The sequence below is a fragment of the Callithrix jacchus genome, chromosome 6 (genome assembly GCF_049354715.1).
Source record: "Callithrix jacchus isolate 240 chromosome 6, calJac240_pri, whole genome shotgun sequence".
Lineage (NCBI taxonomy): Eukaryota > Metazoa > Chordata > Mammalia > Primates > Cebidae > Callithrix > Callithrix jacchus.
The window spans coordinates 18,584,117-18,604,532 of NC_133507.1; the positions used below are offsets into that span (position 1 = coordinate 18,584,117).

General features: G+C 54.5%; 1 long non-coding RNA gene across 50 annotated transcripts in view; it reads left to right on the top strand.

Moving 5' to 3' along the window:
- The window catches only part of LOC118154474 (uncharacterized), a 158,799-nt gene that overhangs the window by 35,329 nt on the left and 103,054 nt on the right, over nt 1-20,416 (top strand). For 48 of the 50 annotated variants that reach the window (XR_013518681.1, XR_013518655.1, XR_013518664.1 and 45 more), the window contains one exon: nt 1,761-7,262. This is a non-coding gene — a long non-coding RNA (uncharacterized LOC118154474). Of the gene's footprint in view, nt 1-1,760; nt 7,263-18,512; nt 18,769-20,416 lie in introns of those variants that run through there. The other 2 variants (XR_013518633.1, XR_013518682.1) reach the window with 2 other exon arrangements.

The window sequence follows — 20,416 nt, forward strand, 5'->3', positions numbered from 1 at the left end:
GCACTGCGGGTCAGGATGATGGGGTCTTTGTGCTCCGATCTAATTCCTCATGCCTGATTCTTCATCAGCCAGGGGAGGTTCATGGTTTCTGTTATCTGACTGTGGAGAGTGGGAGTGTGGTGTTGGGGAAGTGCAGAGCCATGTTCTGTCATCAAGGAGATTCTGGCCTCAAGGCAAGCAGTGTCTTCCCTCCAGCCCCAGGCTTTCCGAGGCCGTGCCTAGACACGTGCTGGCTGCACTTGGCCAATGCTGACTTCTTTTTTTCTTTGCCTTGTTGGGTGAAACTGTTGGCTTTGAGGGCCTAAGGTGGTCTGGTAAAGTGACAAGGGCACAGGAAGATGCTACCTTACCTAGCTGGAACTCAGAGATTGGACTCTAGCCCACTTTCCCATTGAGTGGTCTCGGGCAAGCCACCTCCTTTACTGGACTTAGAAATGTAGCATTGGGCCAGGTGCAGTGGCTCACACATGTAATCCCGGTAACTGGGGAAGCTGAGGTAGGAGCTGTCTTGAGGCCAAGAGTTTGAGAAGAGCCTGAGCAACATAGCGAGACCTATTCTTAAAAAAGGAAAACAACAGCCAAGTGTGGTGAAGTGCACCCATAGTTCTAGCTACCTGAGAGGCTGAGGCAGGAAGACAGCTTGAGCCCATGAGTTCCAAGCTGCAGTGATCGCACCACTGCACTCTAGCCTGGATGACAGAGCAAGATGCTATCTCTTAAAAAAGAAAGAGAAAGGGAGAAAAAAAGAAAAGGAGCATTGGATAAGATGGTGTCTGAGGTCCCTTTTGGCCCCTGCATTTTGCCCTGTGGGAGTTCTTCCTGCTGTTTCTACTGTTACCTGCCAGTAACCCCTGCTCCCAACCCCCTGGCTCACAGGAAACCCAGCTAGCTTTGTCCCTTTCAAGCTGGACTGAGTGCAAGGAGGCACCATCACCTAGAGGCTACAAAAACAAAAACCCAGCTCACGGCTGGCATGGCCGTGGGGTGGGGAAGTGACCTGTCCTGAAGCGGGACTTGGGCAGAGAGCAAGTCCCACCTAGGGGCACTCCCAGCCTCTCTGGATGCCTTTGTCCTTCCTTTCACTCCCGTTTGCTCTGGATGCTGTTTGCCTTAGTGGCTCTGTTTGCCCAGGTGGTCCTCAAGGTGGGTTTGCAGTGCTCTCCTTGGGACTTGCCCCATTCCACTTCCTTGGACCAGAACCTTTTGACTCAAAAGCTCTAATCCCTGAGAAGCAACCATGGGGGAAACACTATTTTGTGGTGCTGACCCCTCTCTGCAGCACCCCAGCTAGGCAGCTCTGCCACTGGTACAGCTGACAGGGATGTGGACTCAGCACCACATATGACTGGCGTGGCCGTGGGCCAGCTCCCTAGCTTCTTTGACCCTCTATTCCCTTATTTCTAACAAAGACAACCACACCTTTCTCATAAAGTTGCAGTGAGGCATAGAAATAATACAGATGAAGTGCCTTGCAGTGATGTTCTCTCTTACCTCTTACTTGGAGCTGTACCCACAGGCTTCAAAGGCCACAGGCATAAACCCTTGACTTTCCTGACCTCTTGCCTTTGAGCTTCAGGACTGCCCTGCTGGGGAGGTGCTGAGACAACCTTGGAGGAGCTCCTCCCCACAGCCCACTGCCCTTCCTTCCCCAGGGAGCAGAAATACCTAGTTTCAGCCCTAATAATACCTGAATGAGATTTATAGGACACCTTCCTCCCCAGAGTGCAAAGCTTCTCACGTATTATTTCTCTTATCTTTAGATCGTCCTGTGAAGTGAAGTATGATCGGACAGCCTCTTTTCAGCTTTTATGAAATGGAGACAGAGGAATGTGGTTCTTGCCAAGGTCACAGGATTGGCATACAGAGCCAAGCCAGCCCAGGACATGCAAGAGCCCCAGAAGGACAAAAGCCCAGCAGGAAGGGAGAGCAAGTAACCTCTGTCCTGAGGTTGTCACAGGCAGGGGCCAAGATGGAGGAGGAGGACACTGTAATCCTGCCCATCTGGGACTTGGCAAGGGACCTGGGAAAATGTACCCCAACCCATCCCTCAAGGGCCTTTGCCTTTGGCCCATTGGCCTAGCATCTTCTTTACCATATCTGTTGTCATCCCTAGCCAGTTCTGTTTGGGTCTGAGGTGCATGGAACATTCCGGATAGGCCTCCAGCAAACAGAAGCTCTTCATCACGTTTCCCGCTGAGGACCAAGGGCAGCACCCTGGCAGTGTTGCCAGAGCAAGGGACTCCAGCCTTCGAGGAGTTAACGGCTCCCTCTCCCCAGCCAGTCCTCCCCTTGGTGCTCCTCTTCTTCCCTCCTCCTGCTCACAGCAGGCAGGGCCTGGACCCAGGAGCCATGCTGCTATGCTGTTGCCAGGGGAGCTGGGAGGCAGATCTGAGCTATGCAGGGAAAAGGCCCGGCCTGTCAAAGTGTCTGAGATGAACCGCCGCCGTCCCCGAGCAGCTGGGCTCAGACGTGTCTCAGCTCTTGTTCTGGGCCTGAGAATGGTGAAACCCAGTGAGGTTCAAGGGCAGACTCACTATTCATTAGTCAGGGGTTCTTGACGTCCCGTCTCTCCCAGGGATGGACTCCCCCCCTTCTGTGACACATTCCTGGGTGCCTTTGGTGAAGATCGCACACCCTCCTGCCTAGCCCCCTCTCCAAAGACCCCTGAATAAATTCACCCCAAGGAGACCAGGCAGGGCAGAGACAATGGCTGCAGGAAATCATCCAGGCGGGACCCCAGCCGTGCTCCCTGCCCTCCACCCAGCCCCCCTGTGGGCCCCACTCCCTTTTGACTCAGGGCACCCTTGGACCGCCAGCCAACACAGGCCTGGACAGGGAGAGACCACTGGGAACCGCCCTGAGGACAGTGCGCTGGTCCAGTGCTGGTCTCGGTTGGCTCCATGGGTGCCTCTGTGGCCTGTACCGACTGGCTGGCTAGTGTTGTGTTTTCTGTAGCATCACATGCCTATTTGAAGACTCAAATACTGTCAGTTGGGGAGTGTAAATTGTACACTGTTTTTGGAAATGTGGCAATATAAATATGTATATGTAAAAGGCACATATACTTGGTCAAAAACAAATGGCACTATTTTTGGGCATATTTGTAAAAGAATTATGTACAAAGGCGTTCATCAGAGGAGCATTTCTTTTTTTTTTTTTTGAGACAAGTTTCGCTCTTGTTGCCTAGGCTAGAGCGCAATGGCACGATCTCGGCTCACTGCAACCTCTGCCTCCCGGGTTCAAGTTAATTTCCTGCCTCAGCCTCCCAAGTAGCTGAGATTACAGGCATGGACCAACATGCTTGGCTAATTTTGTGTTTTCAGTAGAGACAGTTTCTCCATGTTGATCAGACTGGTCTCGAACTCCTGGCCTCAGGTGATCCACCTGCCTTGGCTTTCCAAAGTGCTGGGATTACAGGTGTGAGCCACCACACCCAGCCAGAGCATCTCTTTTTAAGAGTGTAAAGAAATGGACAGGAACCTATGGTTCGTTCATACTGTGGAATACCATGCAGCTGTAAAAATCAGTGTGGTAGATCTCCATATATAAGTTGATGTGGAAGGTTGGCCAGTTCACATGATAAGGCGAATAGAATAAATTACAGAACAGGCCGTGGAGTATGATCTTATTTGTAGATGTTTAAAAGTTAGTTACAAGTATGTTTATATATGGATCGTTTCTGGAAATATATACTGGAAGGCTGCCTCTGGGGAGTGGAGGTGGGGGAATGCACTCTTCTATACTGTTATGTTTTTGTGCTCCTAAGATATTTTTATTGAAAAAATATAAAGGGGTTGGTTGTTCAATATAATAGGCTTAACTTCTGTCAACTAAGTTGGTATGGGTTCAAGAGGGTGGTGGTGGTGTTGCACGAGAAAGTATCCCACAGTCACTGGTGGCTTCAGCCATGGGCCATTTTGGGGCCTAATAATTACATGCCATCATGGCTGCCAGTGTTAATCGAAAGCCTACTAAGTGCCAGGCTTACCGTCTCTGGATCTTGCTTACATGGGTGTCGTTATTCCAGTGTCACCAAATCGAAAGAGGTTGATGGGTTTGTTGAAGTGAGGGGCAGAGTCAGGAGCTTGGCTAGGGACAGGGGAGGTGGGTGGTAGATGGTGGGTAGGCCTTGGCTTCTGGTTTCCTTCCTGGCAGATGTTCCCCCTCTGCCCTGAGGACCTGCTTGTTTGGGGTCTAGGAGGCACCTTTGGAGGCCCTGGAGTCATGCCAGGTGTTGGACATGTGAACTGGGGAGTGCCCCCATCTGGCCACAGCCCAAAAGTATCACCATGCTAGGGGGTGGGGGCCAGGCCGGGAATGGTGCTATTTGCATAAGTGGCATGTGTCCGGAGAGAAAGACATCACAGAGCAGAAGAGGTGCGGGTGCCCACCCCTACTTCATCCCTGAAAGAGTAAATGGCCTGGAAAGTGCCTCTGGGAGGTAACGCTGCACCCGCCCCCCATCCCAGGGGCACTGGATCAGGCTACACCTGCCTTAGGTTGGGGGCTGCAGCAGCCTGCAGAGCTCTCAGTTGGGCCTCAGTGGCCTGGGAGGCAACAGGGGCAGGGGCAGGTCAAGAGGCAAAATGGGGCTATCTAGAGGGGCCTGGGAAACCTGGTCCCTGAGGCCTGGGCACTACAGCCACTTCAGATTGATTGTGGGGCCAGTGGACTGGGGAGATAAAAGCATTAACAGTGACCAAGTACAGAGGGCAGTCAGGTGCCAGGTCACAGCCTTACTGCAGTGACTCATAATTTGATGGGATGTGGGTGTCACTGGTGAACCAATTCTGCAGGCAAAGACACAGGCCCAGAAAAGTTGTTATATGTCCTAAGTCACACAGCTAAGTTAGTGCCAGAACTGAGATCAAAACCAAGTCTCTTTGACTCTGAAATCTGTACTCTGGCCCCAAAGAGATCCTTACAGCCTGTCCCTGAAACTGCAGACTCTGCTTGCCAGCACCCACATATGGAAACATTAACCCCTCAAATAGTCTTTTAGCTGGGCTTCTCCCCCACTTCCACGCAATGGCATCCCCTGGGTTGTGCCCAGCCCTGGCCTGGACAGTGGGGTAAGAGTAGGGCTTTACAGGGTTCCAGAGCTTCATACAAAAGGAGCACGTGGCTGCTGGTCGTCTGCATTCCCATAGGATTGGCTGTTCCTTGGGGTCCTTGGCAGGAAGATGAGGCTGCTCCTGAGGGCTGCTCCAGTGTTTGCCAGAGGCTGGCCTGGTTCAGGGCTCTGGGAAGGCTGAGGGTGGAGAAGCAGAAGTAGGAGAGCAGAGACGGCGCTCCAGCAGCTTGAATCACCAGGACCCTTCCACGGCCCACAGGTCCTCCAGTACTAGGGCAAGCTCTCGGAGAGGTCTCTTCCTTTGCTGTGAACCCCTTGCCTTTCTTGTAGCCTACCACAAATAAATTTTCTTTGCAAAGCCTTCCATGTCTCTGGTCAGTTTTTCTAGGAGGACATGAGTGAGGAAAGCAATATGAGTGTTTCGCCACCAGCAAAAACAACCCCTGTGTCTTGAGGTGTGGTGGGGACCTTGGAATGGGTGGAAAGGTTGGAGAAAAGTCTTACAGGGCTTGGAAAGTCAGTCTTGCCCTGAGCTAGGGTCATCAGAGCAAGAAGATGAAGGTCATGGCCAGTGCAAGGCCTACCTTGTGGGTGTCCTGCCCTCGGGAGAGGGGTCCTGGAGGTTCTGGATTGGGGGCCAGCCCCCAGGCTCCTCCTCAACCTCCATCAGCGTCTTCTCATTTACTTCTTACAATGTCCCCATAAGACTGAATTCTATCTTATAGACTAGGAAACAGAGGCTTAGAAAGACTAAGAAATAGGCAAAGCCACACAGCTTGGAAGCAGTGGAGTTAGCCTCCAGATATCAAGTCTGTGACCAGAATGGGATGCAGGGGGCAGTGAGTCTCTTGAAAGCCCCTGATGAGTTTTTTCATGTAGGAGCAAATTCACAAGCCTGCTTTCATCACAACATTCATTCTCAGAAGGCCTTTGGACCCCAGAGAATAATCAAGACTTACTGTGCCAGGCACTATTCTAAGTGCTAGCTTGTGTCTTACATCGTGACTTAATCCTCACATCTGTGTGCCTAACTGGACACTATCCTTATTCCTACTTAACCAAGAACCAGAGTGAGGCCAATTTGGCCATCCGGAGTGGCCCACGTGGCCGGCCCAGTGTGATGTGGGGGAGGGAGCATTGCAGCCCCATTTATCCAGATGCCGGGCTTAACTGCACACACGTCCTCCCTAAAGGCCCCACCCCGCAGGACCAGACCCACGATCCCAAATGAAACATCTTTCCCCCGCCCCCGGCAGCCCGGGCCGCATTTGGCCACTTGGGGGGGCGGAACCGCTGGCCGGCAGGCGGCGCTCCCCGGGGCTCCCAGTTCGAGCCCCAGGGCCCCGGGAGGAGCCAGGACCTCGAGCGGGAGGGAGACGACTAGGAGGAGCGGGGCACAAAGAGCTTTTTATTCAAATTTGTTTAGAGTTTCTCGAATTTGCATGAAAAATGTGTGAGAAAAGCCAGCTCCGGTGACCTCATCCGCACCTGCCATTAACGTTCAATTAGCCGCTGAATAGCGGCAGCCGACGCGACGTGCAGAGAATCTGGCCTGCCCCGCGCAGCAGGGCTCAGGACAGGGTGGGGCTGAGGGAGGGAATGCGGCGAGGGCCCCGGGCTACTCCTCCGGGTCGGAGACCCAGGACCGCGACCATCCGAGGGAACCCGGGGACCTCAGGACCCTCGAGCCAGGGCTGTCTGGAGCGCGCGGGGCCCTAGGACGCCGGGGTCCCTCAGGGCTCAGACAGGGGCGGGCTCGCCCCTCCCAGGACGGCAGGTGGCTGGACCAGCCCCGTCCCAACTCGGAGGGGCTTCCCCGCCACCTTCCGGAAGAAGCGTCAAGTACAAGTTCAAGTTCAGGGCCAGACCCGGAGGCGGGGGTTAGGGGGGGCGCAGAGCTCACCCAGCAGCCTTTGTTCTCCGGGATCTTCGCTCCCACGTCCCCTCCCGGGCGGGGCCCGGCAGAGACCCCCGCCCCGCCCCACCGCGCCCCGCAGGAGCCTCCTTCTCCCGCCGGCGCGGCGCCTGTTCCCAATCCCGGCGTCCCCACTCGGGGCCACCGAACGGTCTAGGGGCTCCGGGCGCGGGGGACGGGGGGCGGGGAGGCGCGATACGAGCCCGTGAGAGCCTCCCCAGCCCCGCAGTCCCAGCGACAAACTGTGCTGGCCGGACGGAAGCCCGCGCGGAGGTAAGAGCCTGGGCGTACCCCTGTGCCCCGCCCCCGGCCCGGGACCGTGTGGGGCCCCAGGAGCCAGGCGAAGGATGGTGAGCTCGGCCTCCGGCGGGGTTGGGGCTGCACTATCGCTCCAGGGCTCGGGGAGGTGGGCCCCAGGCCTGGGCGGTGGGTAGAGAGGGCCAGGACGCCCAGCTGAGGCCCGGTAAGATAGCCAGCCTTTCCCAACGGCGTGTGGCTTACCCATCTCTCCTTGGCTAGCCTCGGTCTCTCCTGTGTTTCCGGCTCTAGCGCTTCCTTGACTCCTCTGAGATTTTGGCTGAGACTCTAGCTCCCCAGGCCCTGAGGCCCCTCCTGAAAAGCCGGAGGTGTGTGTGGCTCCGCTGTGCCCACCCCCACTCCCCTAGCCCATTTCCAGAGCCTAAAATAAGGTTCTGGACCAAATGGTGGTTGCTGGGCTGGGCTGGGCTGGGCTGTGACTTACTGGCAGTGCAGGGGCCATACGGGGTTATTTGTGTGTAGGGGGAACTCTTGCTGTCCCTGCAGGCCTAGTTCCTGGATTCCGTGCAGTGACAGTGCTAGTGTGCGCCTAGCCTGTACCTCACCTCCCACCCCCCGTGCTCTGCCAAGCTGAAAGGGCACAGGAAGCTTCTTCTGAGTCGCCCAAGCCTTGTCCCCTGTTACTGCTGTTCATCCTCAGGTGCTTGCTCTGAGGTCATTCATGTACTCGGGCTTTACACACAGTTCTAACATCTATGATATTTGGCTTCTAAATTCACAGCAACTTAGAAGTAGCAAATTAGAAGGGGAAAGAAGGCCTTTTCCCTGCAGCTATACTGCTTCCCTTCTTCTCTACATAGTCCTAAGATTTCTCACCTCTGGGGTTTTACTCATGCTGAAGTACCAGCCTGCAAGAGTACACTCCTTCCCAACTCCAATTGGTAGAACTTTGGCCAGTGCCTCCTCCTCCAGGAGGCCTACCCAGATTTTCCTCACATCTCTCCCTCTCTTGACACCTTCAGCAGAGGGTCGGTGTACATCTGAGTACTTAGTAAATACTCAATAAATGAAGTCATTTCTGGATGAATGAATTTTAAAAATCATACATACACATCAATCTAAAAAGCAGTGAGATGGTCAAATTTGTTTTGTTTTTAAACATTGATTTAAATGTAATAGCTCCCAGGGCTCCCCTCCTCTGTTTCATCACATATGAAGTCCCTCACTCGCAAGCAAGAACCAGCCTGAAAACGTTGGTTCTGTGTCCCTGTTAAAAAAAAAGAAAGCAGAAAAATTCTGTGCAGATTGCTTTAAATTTTAAAAAAGAAGGAGAAATGCCGGAAGGGAGCACCTCAGCCTCTGCACAGCTCTGCTCTTCATCTGACTGGGTCCCCAGAGGGCCTAGAGGAGCTAAGGTTTCACGAAGTGCATGTGACTTGGGACCCTCCTGCAAGGCCTCAGCGGAGCCACTAGGAACTTAACTAAAAATGGAGACTGATCTACCTAGTGCGTGCGTTTAGATTCCCTATGATTCATCACTGACACGCTGATGTCAGAGGAGCCTGGGAAGGTGTTTACATCTTTTTTAAAAAGGGAAACCAAAACGTTTTCTGCAAAACCATCTGTAAAGGCTGCTCTAGACTCTTCCTCTTCCTTGTGGGCACTTCCGGCCTGAGCTCTTGGACAAACCACTGTTTTTCTCCTCTAGGTTCCCTAACTTGGAAGGGTAAAATGAGGACATTTAAGGCAGCCACAGTTGGCAGGGGGTGGTATAAATACTACTCTGCAGTAGACTGGGAGAACAATAATTTATTTATAGATTATTTCATTAGACCTTCCAACTAAAGAAGATGGCTCCCTGTTATAGAAGAGGAAACTGAGGTGTGAAGAGGTTAAATTACTTGCCTTCAGTCTCACAGCCAGAAGAAGGTCCAATAGGTTTTATATTAGCAGGAAGGGTTAGACTCAGTGTGCTGGACTATACTACTGACTTTCTAGCTTTTCTCCTAAGATAGTGGCTACCTGACTCCTCTCCCAAGTCACATTTCATTTCATGTGAATTTCTTGCTTTGCTTATCACTCAGAGACAGAAAGAAGTCAGGGGTTGAGGAGACGGGGGTTGGGGAGGGACAGTGAACAGCTCCCTTTGGAGTCTTGGATTCAAATTCTGGCGGCTCCCTTACAAACCATGTGACTTGCGTCAACTCTCCGTATCCTCATCTGTAAAATGGATTTGCAAATTGATCTGGTGCTCGAGAACTTGTTGTGAGGATGAAAGAAGATGCTAAGTTTGGCCCCAGGGCCTGAGTCACAAATGTGTCCTTGAATGACAGCCGTTATTATTAACAACAATCACCTCTAATGACACTGTGTTGTCACTATGCATTTTCAGAAAACAATGCCCCTCCCCACTCAGAAAAGAAAAAAAACCGATACATCTCCACGTGCTTTAACCAAGCGGCCGAGGGTGCCAGAACTATGGAACAACAGCAGCTTCATTCTCTATGAAGACAATTCAGATTCCCAGGAGGTCACGTGGACCCCCAATGTCTTAAATACAGACCCTTGAAACCTTGTCTCTCCTGGGCTCTCAGCACTTAGCGAGGTGTGAGTGTGTGGGTAGGGGAGGGTTGAAAGACAGGCCCTGTTGATAATTGAGAGAATTAGAGGCCAAGTCTCAAGGAGAGAAATCTGAAGCACGTTCTTTTTTACTTTCCTAGCCATAAAGTCTATTACCTATTGATGAGGAAAATAAATCAAGACTAGACCCTGCTACGCAAGTGTAATAGACCTAGTCAGTGGAATGTTTCTCCCTCCTTTAGAAGAATTATATTTATTTGTTCAATGCTTATTCTGTGCCAGACATTGTTTTAGGCACTGAGGTTAGAGCAGAGAACAAAATAGAAAAGCCGTTGCCCTCAGGGAGCTGACGCATGCCCGCTTGTGCGCGCGCGTGTGTGTGTGTGTAGAATGGAAACATCAGAAATTCTGTGTTGTACCTGCCTCTGAGAGGATCCCTCATGAGTGGGACTGGTCAGCTTGGTCTCCCTCACTCACCCCTGAAAGCCAAGGACACATGTTTTCACACAGCTGTCTCCACTTGGAGGTATTAAGGAGAGAGAGAGAGATGGACTCAGTTTCTCTCCATATCAGAAAATAAGTAACAGACTGAGGCAAAAAGCTTCTTCAGGCAAGGTACCCATCAAGCAGGCAACACACCAGTGCCTGCCCTTCTTTATCCCATTCCTGACCAGATACTGGATCCAGGGAAGGCTGAAATCCTGGCAGTGGAACAGGGACAGAAATGATGACAGTCTGTGGCAGAAACCAAGAGGACTGGGAAGGGACAAAGCTGTGTCCAGGGGTCTGGGGAAATCATATTAATAGCTAGCCTGTGCCAGTTAATCCTCACCAGGACCCCTGGTTTAGAGATGAGGAAACTGAGGCACAGAGAGACTGAGTAAAGTGACCCAAGGCCACATAGCTATTCGCTGGCAGATCAGGGGCAGATCTGAACCCAGTCAGCTGGCTTCAGGGTCTATGTGCCTCATCCCACCATCAAATTATTTCAGATAGAAATGTGCACTTCTCTTGGGAGAATCTCATTCTCCAAGTGTCCTCAGAAGTCTGCAGGGGGTTCTTTGTAGCCAGCCTCCCTCACACTTCTTTTAGAGCTGCAGGTTAGAGATGTGAGGAACTTCTTTTAGAAGCCCTGTGGCTTGGCTTCAGATGAGGAAACTGAAGATGGAGAAGGACTTGCTGGAGGCTATTGTCAAAGTGGGCACTAGAATCATGATCTCTTAGCAGAGCTCACACTGGGGCTGGATGTCAAGGTCTTGGGGAGAAGAGCTGTGTACCTTACTGGAGCCTCTTCAAGGATCTAGCCACTTCTACTGCCAGCAGAGCAAAACACCTGCCTACTCTGTAAAGAAGTCCCAGATAGTTTCTAAAGGCCTTAGCAGTCTCGAGATACCATGGTATCCAATTAGAGAGCCAACATGCCTTTTATCTGGTCCTTGGAGAACTGGCCCTGCCCTTCTGGAGCACTGCCCATGTTCTGGGCCTGCCCTTGGTAGGATCTGGCTTCCTGCCAGTTTGGAAAGCTTTTTCTCCCTCCCTGAGCCAGAGGCCAGGGAAGCCGTATCTGTTGCCCTCCCCACTCTTGGTATGTACCTTGCACAGAAGTAGAGACTCAGTGACGGTGGCATTCAATTGAATGTCTCCACCTGTTGGTGGCAAGCCAGGTCCCATATTAGCCCACAAGGCTGCCTGAAAGATGCCCCCATCCTCCTTGGAATTGTAGGGGGAGGACCACCACCCTGGACTTGGAATCAGAATGCCAGGAGGAATCCTGGCTCTACCTCCCCTTGCTGGGGGATCTTGGGGTAACCCAAATTCATTCTTTGTGCTTCTGTGTCCTGCCTGTTGAAGGAAGCTGACTGTCTCCTTGGGAGGCCTGGCGAGTGGGTAGGAGATGCTGCGTGTGAAGATGCTTTGCAGAGGGTGAGGTGGGTGGGAGATCCTGCTTACTCAATCACACGCTTACCTAATTCCTGCAGTTTGATCCTGGGTCAGAGAAACCTCTGTCCTTTCATACAAACCAAGAGAGAGGATGGAGGATTAGGGAAAAGGGAGGAAGGGTGGGCTTCCTCTGAGTTTTCCCACAGAGGCCGGGTCTTGAAGGCTGCCACTGTCCTACCCCACGGAGGGGTTTGCTGCAGTGAGGAGGGAGTGGGCCTCAGGAAGGGCCAAACTATACCATACCCTGTGAGTCAAGGAGTCTATCTTCTAGCCTGGTGCTTTCTGGCTAGAATTTGACATTAGCAACACCAGCTTCACATAAGTCACCAGGCTGGCAATGAAGAGGATGCCAGGTTAATGAAATGTTCCCCACTTTCCTGGCTGCATGTAGAGGTTCTATCACCAAACGGAAAGATGAGGTATATGTGATCTAATAGCTGGAGTAACCAAAACGCTCTAGAGATTCCTGTTCAAACGCACCCCAAACCACGTAAAACTTCCTGAGTGAAAGGTCCTGCCTTGGTGGTTCTGCAGTTGGATTTGGGGGCATTTGGTCTGATCTACCCATCTGTGCCCGCCCAGGGTCTTGCTTGGCAGGTCTCATGGCCTAACTCATTAGACTGCCTGAGGGGGAGTGTAGGTCCGTGGGGCTTAGCCAGAGCGAAATACACAAGTCAGAAGGCTGGGGGTGCCCGCGGCCCGAAATGCATATGCTCAAATACTTCTGTAGAACATGGTTTGCTGCCAGTTTGGGGAGCATTTTCTCCATTTGAGAAAAGCAAAACAAACTTACAGTGAAGGGTGAAGGGGCTAAGGTTTGGGATTGGGGGAAAAGGTGGGCTGAGAGCAGACCCAAGGAGTTGAGGAGGGGCTTGCAAAGATTACATCCGAGCATGTTTCCCTAGGAATCAATTTATTGTATGTTTATAATTGATTCTAAATCTTTCCTGTGAAGAAAATCGATAGTAGGTGTTAGTACTGGTGGCCCTCCTGATCACACCCGCAGCTCTTGAGTGTGCTTTAAAAGTTTTGGGAATGAAAAATATAAAAACTGCTTCGTGCTGCGTCATCTTTGTCCCCCACTCTCCCAGCCATTGCAATATATGTTCTACTTCAAGGCTAAAATCGGGGCCCCCTACCGGGGCCAGCCATAATCTTGAGGCGGGCATAGGGGAGGATGCGCTCTGCCCACCCCAGCCTGGTGATGCCGTTCGTTTCCCGCGCCCGGCGTTGTGGGCTCCACGACGGAAGGCGTAGAGAGCTGAGTGCCCAGACCAGCGCTCCTCAGTCTGTCAGTAATGCCTCCCCGAAGCCGTCGGGCAATACGACTATTCCCTTGGCTTTGGCAGCGCGGCGGCGCACGCGTCTCGGACTCTCCGCAGCTCCCAGACAGTCTTGCAAACCACCTCACCCGTATCTTTGGCGGAGCCGGAGAAAACACTTCACCCTGGAACCCTGACTCCGGTCCTGGCAAAAAAAGGACGAGGGGAAGCCTTGCTCTCTAGTCCATCTCGGCCGCCAGCAAATCCAGCCCCTGGTCCAGCTGGCAGGGGACTGGCTGGTGGCCGCGTGTTGCAGGCCTTGGGCGCTGGATCCGCCTGTTTTCCCTCCCGCGGCGCCCCTAGATGACCATTTTCGGTCTTCGCTTACATCCGGGATGTTGAATTTCCAGGGAATCAGAATTATTTTATCTATAATATATTCTAACCCCAAGGTTCCAAGACAATCTATAATGAATGTCCATATCTGCAGTCTCCCGGCCGATCTGCATCGGGCGAGGGAGCCGTCGGGTTCTTCACGGGGGTGACTTCAGGCCCCGTAGCCTTGTTTCCTATCAGTCTCAAAGAATTTTCTCCCTGAAGGGAATCCAACTTGTTTGAAACACAGGTTTCTCCTCGCTGATTTTATGCACTGGAGAAAAATCACGATCTGCTTTCCAAAAGATTTATTATTATTTTGTTTATTTGTTTATTTTTGAGACGGAGTCTCGCTCTGTTGCCCGGGCTGAAGTGCAGTGGCACGATCTCGGCTCACTGCAACCTCCACCTCCCGGATTCAAGCGATTCTCCTGCCTCAGCCTCCTGTATTTTTTTTAGTAGAAACGAGGTTTCACCATGTTGGACAGGCTGGTCTCGAACTCCTGATCTGCTCGCCTCGGCCTCCCAAAGTGCTGGGATTACAAGGGTGAGCCACCGCGCCCAGCCTTATTATTATTTTTAAGAGGCTTCCGGGCAGGCCCGCGGAGTCGGGCTGAAGGCTGCCTCAGACCCCGGACGCTGCGCACCCCAGCACCTGAGACACCGAAGTGTATCAGACACGAGGTTGCCGGGCACAGCCCTGAAGCCCCTTCGGCCGCTCCAAGTCTGCGAGCGCCGAGGACCCTGAGCTCTGTAGTCTGTCCCCCGAGGCCCCGGCGTCTGCTGAGCTCTCTCCGCGCGTGTCGAGGAGAGGCCGCCTCTAGTGAGCAAAAGCTGTGAGTTGTTAGAGATTCCGCAGCCGCTCTGAGGGCAAAATTGGGTTTGTCCCACGACCTCGGCGCCAGGAATCTGTAGAAAGAGACAGACCCCAATTTTCTCCCCTTGGAGTTGAAACAAAACCTGAAAGCCCGAGGTTGCCCGCACCGCCAGAGGTGGCGCCTGGGCGGCGGGGGCGACCGAAGCCGCGTGGCCGCGCGGTTCCCAGGCCCGGGTTCTGTTTGCTCCTATCTGAGTTGGTGACTTAGCTGGTTAGCTAACAGACAGCTCGCAGGCAGCATTTATGCAAACGCCAAGCCCGGCCTCACGCTGAGTCTCCGCGGCCGCCGGACCGATTGCTGCCCGGCTGGGCTCCCAGAGGAGGGACCAAAGGAAATTCCTGGTAATTAGAGGGGAGGTTTTCCCGGGGCGCCCCTTGGCGAAGTGGCCTTGGAACAAAGGACTAAGGTGCCCGCGCGCCGCGCGCCCTCGGGGCCCGGCGCGACCCGCATTCACGCCCCTCCCCGCTCCACGGCAGCCGCGGGCTTTGTGCGCTGGGGCCGTGCGCCGCGCTGCACCTGCCTGGCCTTAAGTACCTTGGCGAGGCGGCGCGGGCGGCTGTTCTAATCGCCATCTCCAAAGTACCTGCTCATGAATAAACACCAGCCCCATTTATCAGGTACTTAGCGCTCATTGTTAGGGGAAATTGGCCCTTTTCTCAAAGTGTCTATCCACAGCCCATCTGCGCAGTTCTGGTTGCAGAATTCCCCTCACCCTTGAGACACACACGCACGCAGGCACACACACACACACACGCACACACACACTCGCAACACGAGGCTCCTCCAAGCTAAGATAAACTCGCTTTTCTTCCGGTAAGTGCGTGATTGAGCCGCTACAATAGGCGGCGAGGAGGAGGCCGTTGGGTCAATAGCCTGCGTCTCTCCCATTGATAGGAAAAGTCAGTGCGCGGAACGCAGGGTCTTTGAAAAGCCTTGCCCTGCAGGTTCCAGCCGCAGGGGTCACACAGCAACGTGCGGGCACGCTGTCCCTTGGGTCCCCAAAACATTGAGCAGAATATTGGAAAGGTGGCCCAAGGTGTGTGGTGCCTGTCAGCACTGGCGGGGGGGGAGGGGGCAACTGCACCCTGGGTTCCCCTACTTTCCCCCAGTTGGGTCCCACATTTGGGTCTGGCTCTTAGGTCTTGAGCATATGGGATGGAGAATTTAAGGATCCAGATACTTTGCAAACCCCGGACCAGTAGGAGGAAAAGCGGCTCCTCTGGGAACCCGGATGGGCCGAATAGCAGCTTGCAGCAGACGCCCTCAGTGTTCAGAGTTCTCCAAGTGGGGAAAAGGGCGGCCTGCCCAGCCTGCGCACCCGTGACAGCGCCAAGAAGGGCATAAAAGCAGGGTAAACAATGTGAAGATCCCCACAAAGGCACGACAGCGTATTTACAAATTTGCGTCCTGAACGCTCGCTTCTTTTTCACTCATACATTCCTTCTAAAATACGGGCTTTCTGTGTACATGGGCGCGCGTTCCCAGGACTGGGTTCCCTGGGTGGAATTCATCCAGGAATACAATCGATCTTCTGAACCTGCGTCCGGCCACAGGCAGCTCTGAAAATGAAAGCGTTTGCTAAGTGGGGAAATCTCACCAATCGAACGTTTAAAAATGGCTTTGTCTTCACTCAGCTCTCCCGATTCATTCTGTGTTTTACAAATAGAAGCCCAGAGCTTCTGTCGCCCAATCCTTGCGTGACTCAGGGCGGTGGCCACACGGAGTTGAGGGATGCAGGAGGTTTGGAAAATCGCTGCATGTCGGAGTTTCCTAGCATGTTCCATTTATACTGAACGCAGGCGGCCGCTGAAAATGCAGCCTCGACTCTTGCCAGCGACCAGTGGGACCCTCGGGGTCCCGAGATCCCGCAGGTGGGTGCTCAGGCTTGGGTCTGGGAAGGCCTATGCGGGGACGGGCGGGCGCTCCGGCTGTCAGCGCAAGAACCCGAGACTGCTGCGGGGCGGACGCGGGATCCCGGAGCTGCGGTTCCAGCAGGAACGTGAGGGCCCTGCACCCCCCAGCTCCTCCCAGCCTCCACTAGGCCGGCGCCCGTCCTGGAGAGCCTCTCAGAGCCGGAGCAGCACCATCATGTCAGAGAAAACAAGCTCAGTCCCAAACACAGACGCTCATTTTTGGAATATTCTAGAAAAATAAGAACTTGTTTGTCTTTATGATTCACGGGAGGTAACTGATGGGTGGACCCACCCTGTGGGGTGAAGGTGACTTCTGCACGCAGGCTTTAAAGTGGGAATAGCTCCAAATTCCCAGCGTCTCCCGCCTTTCCACTGCAAATTGGACCTCCGCGGCTGCTGTGGCGGGAAAATCAGACATTTCTGCCTCATGGCTTTCGGGCTGCCTCCAGCCCACGCGGGCTCGTATCGTTGCTGCGGAGTCCACCCCGAGCCTTCCTACTACAGGAACAGGGGGAGGACGGATTCCCTGAAGCTCCCCAGGGCGCCCCACGAGCCCCTTCTTCTCCCGCCGTCTCCCCACCTCCAGGTGCGGGGGCCGAGCTTCCCCAAGTGAAGATGAATTTTATGTGGTGAAAATTCTGAAATTGGAATTTGTTGCTCTTGTGTGTTTGTGTTAAATGCTTTGATGGGTAGGTGTGTGCGCACTCTCACACATTTATGGAATTTATGGGCAGCCAGCGCAGCTGGTAAAAGTTTGGGGGACAAGCAGGAGAGGGCCCTGCATGCTCCCTCCAGGCCCGGGACTGGCCTGCAATGCACGGCTGGAGCAGAGCCTGGTGGAAGCTGTAACTAACGGCTTCAACTGGACTCCTCTCTCTTAGGAGCCCTCATTTTCACCCTTCTCAGTCCCGCCCTTGGTTCAGGTCCGTGCTGGCCCCTGGAGTCCCACACCAACCCCCCACAAAAGACCAAGGAGCAATGGAATTGAATCAGCGCAGAGCCCGGCTCCCCCAGGGCGGGTTCCCGACCCACATGGTGCAGCCAGGCCTGAGGCCTGGGACAGTCGATTCGGAAACCCTGGGGTCGAGGCCCTCCAGACTGGACTCAGGCCGCAGGAAAGAGCATAAGCCCAGCCTTTCACATAGTGTGGCCTGTCCTCAAACCTCCCCCCTACCCCCTACTACAGCCCACCATCCCTAATCACGCCCCTTCATCTTAGTTCTTTTGAAGGGATGGGTGCAGGAGGGCCTCCGCCCGCCCGTGACAGGAGTGTGCGGAAGCTAACCTGGAGCTGGGAAGTCGGAGAAGGCACGTGGGGTTCCACTTAGATAAACCCCGAAAAGACAGCTCTAGTGAGGGCCCAGCTGAGATCAGGGAGGGAGACCAAGGATGGAGCACGGGTGCCAGAGCCTAAGATCTGGGCTCTCACCTCCCGCCTAGGGAGGACTTGTGGCCCCTGGAGAGTCGTCGTGAGCAGGCCTCGGACGCCCCGGAGGGGTTAGGGAGGGAATCCGTGGTCCCCCTCCAGTGTCGGCCACTGAAACCCTGGGTTCGTTGAAACAATCCAGCCTACAGCAGGGGCGTCTTAAAGCCGGTGGCTTTTGGTTCCCCAGGACCCTGCTCAACTCCCATGACGTCAGACCACCTCTTAGGGCGTCTTGATTTCCAGGCCAGGAGGATCTCGGTTGCACCAGCTTCCCCCACTGCCTTCCAGGTTTTCTCCTGTTCGACTTTCAGCAAACGGCTTAGCTCAGTCTCGGCGCTGCCTTCCAGGAAGGAAGGGCACCGGCAGCCTCTGCTGACCCGGGTACCCCTGTAGGCCACCTAGTGGGGGGCTCGCTGGTCCTTGTCTTCTCTGCCTGGGGTGGGTGGGAGGTAGGTGCCTCAGCTTCCCGGGGTTTCTCCCTGGCACACTTTGCCTGCTTAGGGTCCTTCCTCGTCCACATTACAAATGGAAAAGCTGAAGCCAGTGGGCTCAGGTTCGCTAGCAGACGGCCGCCACCCTGGTTTCCCGCTCTGGCCCGGGTGCCCTCCTACCCCCGCGCGCGCTTGCTCTCTGCGGGGCGCTGGCGGGGAGGGGTGTTCCTAGAGGCCGCGAGGGGAAGCTGGTGGCAAGGCCGGGCTTTGCGCTTCTCACGCTCCCTCTGCTCAGTTCACTCTCGTGGTCTCTGTTCCAGTTCGCCAGCGGTTCCCTGGCTCCCCGACTGCCACGCGGAGAAACAGCGGGCGCGGGTTTCCTGGTGAAGACTACCGGGGTCAGGTCGCAGGGTCACGTGCGCGCTGGGCTCCTCCGGGCACGCGGGTTCCAGATCCGCCGACAGAGGGCGTCGGGGCTGGAGAGGAGCGCGTTGGGGGCCCGAGGAGGAGCGCGTTCGGGGGCCTGGGAGGAATGCGTTCGGGGGCTGGGGAGGAGCGAGTTCGGGGGCTTGGGAGGAACGCGTTCGGGCGCCTCTCCCTGGTCCTGGGCGCCACGCTGTGGGGCTCGGTGGTTCAGAGCCACACCTGACACCCTCACGTCCCAAACTCACACAGTCGCACCGACAAAGCCACAGGAAGGAGCGCGCAGCTGAAGGTGGGTGAGGGGGGTGGGATGGTGGAGCCACTTACAGCGGGACCTGCGAGGACCTGGGTACGGGCCTCCCGGGCGGACCCTCTAGTTTAACCGTGCGAACACTGGAGGGATTCACCGTGCGCACCGTGGAGGCATGGACACCCACCAGAGTGTGCAGAGGCAGCGGAGGGGCACAGGAGATAGTCCCCAAGACCGGCTCCTACCCATTTCTGAGGTGGAGGAGTTTTCTAGAACATGTCCAAACATCCTCTTTAATAGCAGGAAACTGAGGCCCTGAGAGGGCGACGACTTATCCAAGGTCCTGCAGCACTTAGAAATAGGGCGGACTCCCCTGGCGCTGGGTAAGTGCGGCCCCAGCGCTGCCCTCTGGGCCTGAGTTTCCTCTGTTGTGAAACATCGCGGTTGTGCTAGGTAGTCTGGAGGCATGTCTGAAGGGGTGTGCAGGGGTCTGCGCGTGTGTGCTGATGCCTGGGAGGCAGCCTATGGCCATCTGAGAGGGGCTATGTCTCCAGGCCAGAGTGCCTGTGAGTGTATATTCACCCTTGAAGGAGATGTGTCTGCACATTGTGTACAGATGCATTTGTGCCTATCAAAGTGTGTGTATGTGAAGGGATGTGTTGTGAGGAGGTGTGTGAAGAAGCGTGGAGGGATATTTGTGTCTGTGAATTGTGTACATGTGCATGAAGGAGTAATTGTGGATTGTAAATAATTGTACCCTGGGAAGGGGTCTGGCACTCCCCATCCACTAGAACCCCACCACCTGCCTTTACTGCTCCTTCACATGTGCCCTGGAGCCCATTCTCATTCTGGGCCCCACAGAAAGGAGCAAGGGGGTGAGAGGACTCAGGGACACAGGCTCTGGGGTGTGGCTCTGCCCCAGTGCCCAGCAGGCTCTAAGGGGCTGCGATTAGGCAAAGCTTCTCCCTGGCTGCAGAGGGAGGGAGGGAGAGAACGAGGGAGGAAGGAGGATTATGGCAAATTCATTTCTATTTTCCAGCCCGCTAAGCCTGCAGTGTGTCCCTGGTGTTAGCATGAGAATGGGCCAGGGCTCTGTGAACACCCCCGCCCCCGACCTGCTGACCCCTCTTCCCCCCTAACGTGAATAGCGGGACTCGCAGCCTCCCCAGCCTCTCCAACTAGTGCCTGCAAAGCCACAACTCCTAATCAGGGTAATTTAATATATTTTAAGCCCCCGGCGGCTTTATTTTCCCTCCTTTTCGAGTTTGTTTTAGGCATTCACAGCTCTCACCCCGTCATTAGACGGCCTTATTTGACGGATGGAAGGAGCTGCTATGAGACCACAGCCCTTTGTGTCCCCCACATAAGCTGGGCTTCCCTGTAATTAGAATGGTATTCCCAGCCATTGAGGCTTTTCATGAGGCAGAACAAAAACTCCCCGAGATGAATATCCCCCAACTCCCAGCCCCCTGGCCAGGAAAGGGGCTGTGAGTTAAAGGGACTCCTTGGGGAAGGCAGTCTGGAGGAAGGACAGCCAGGGTCCTACCAGGGCGAGGAATTTAGAGGCCATGGGAAGTGGGCACCAGACAAAGGCTGGTGGCTGGTCAAGGTTGCTGGTAAACCCTAGTCACTTATACATACTCCACTCACCAGCCAGCCTCAGGATGTGCTGGGCTCATCAGAGAACCTT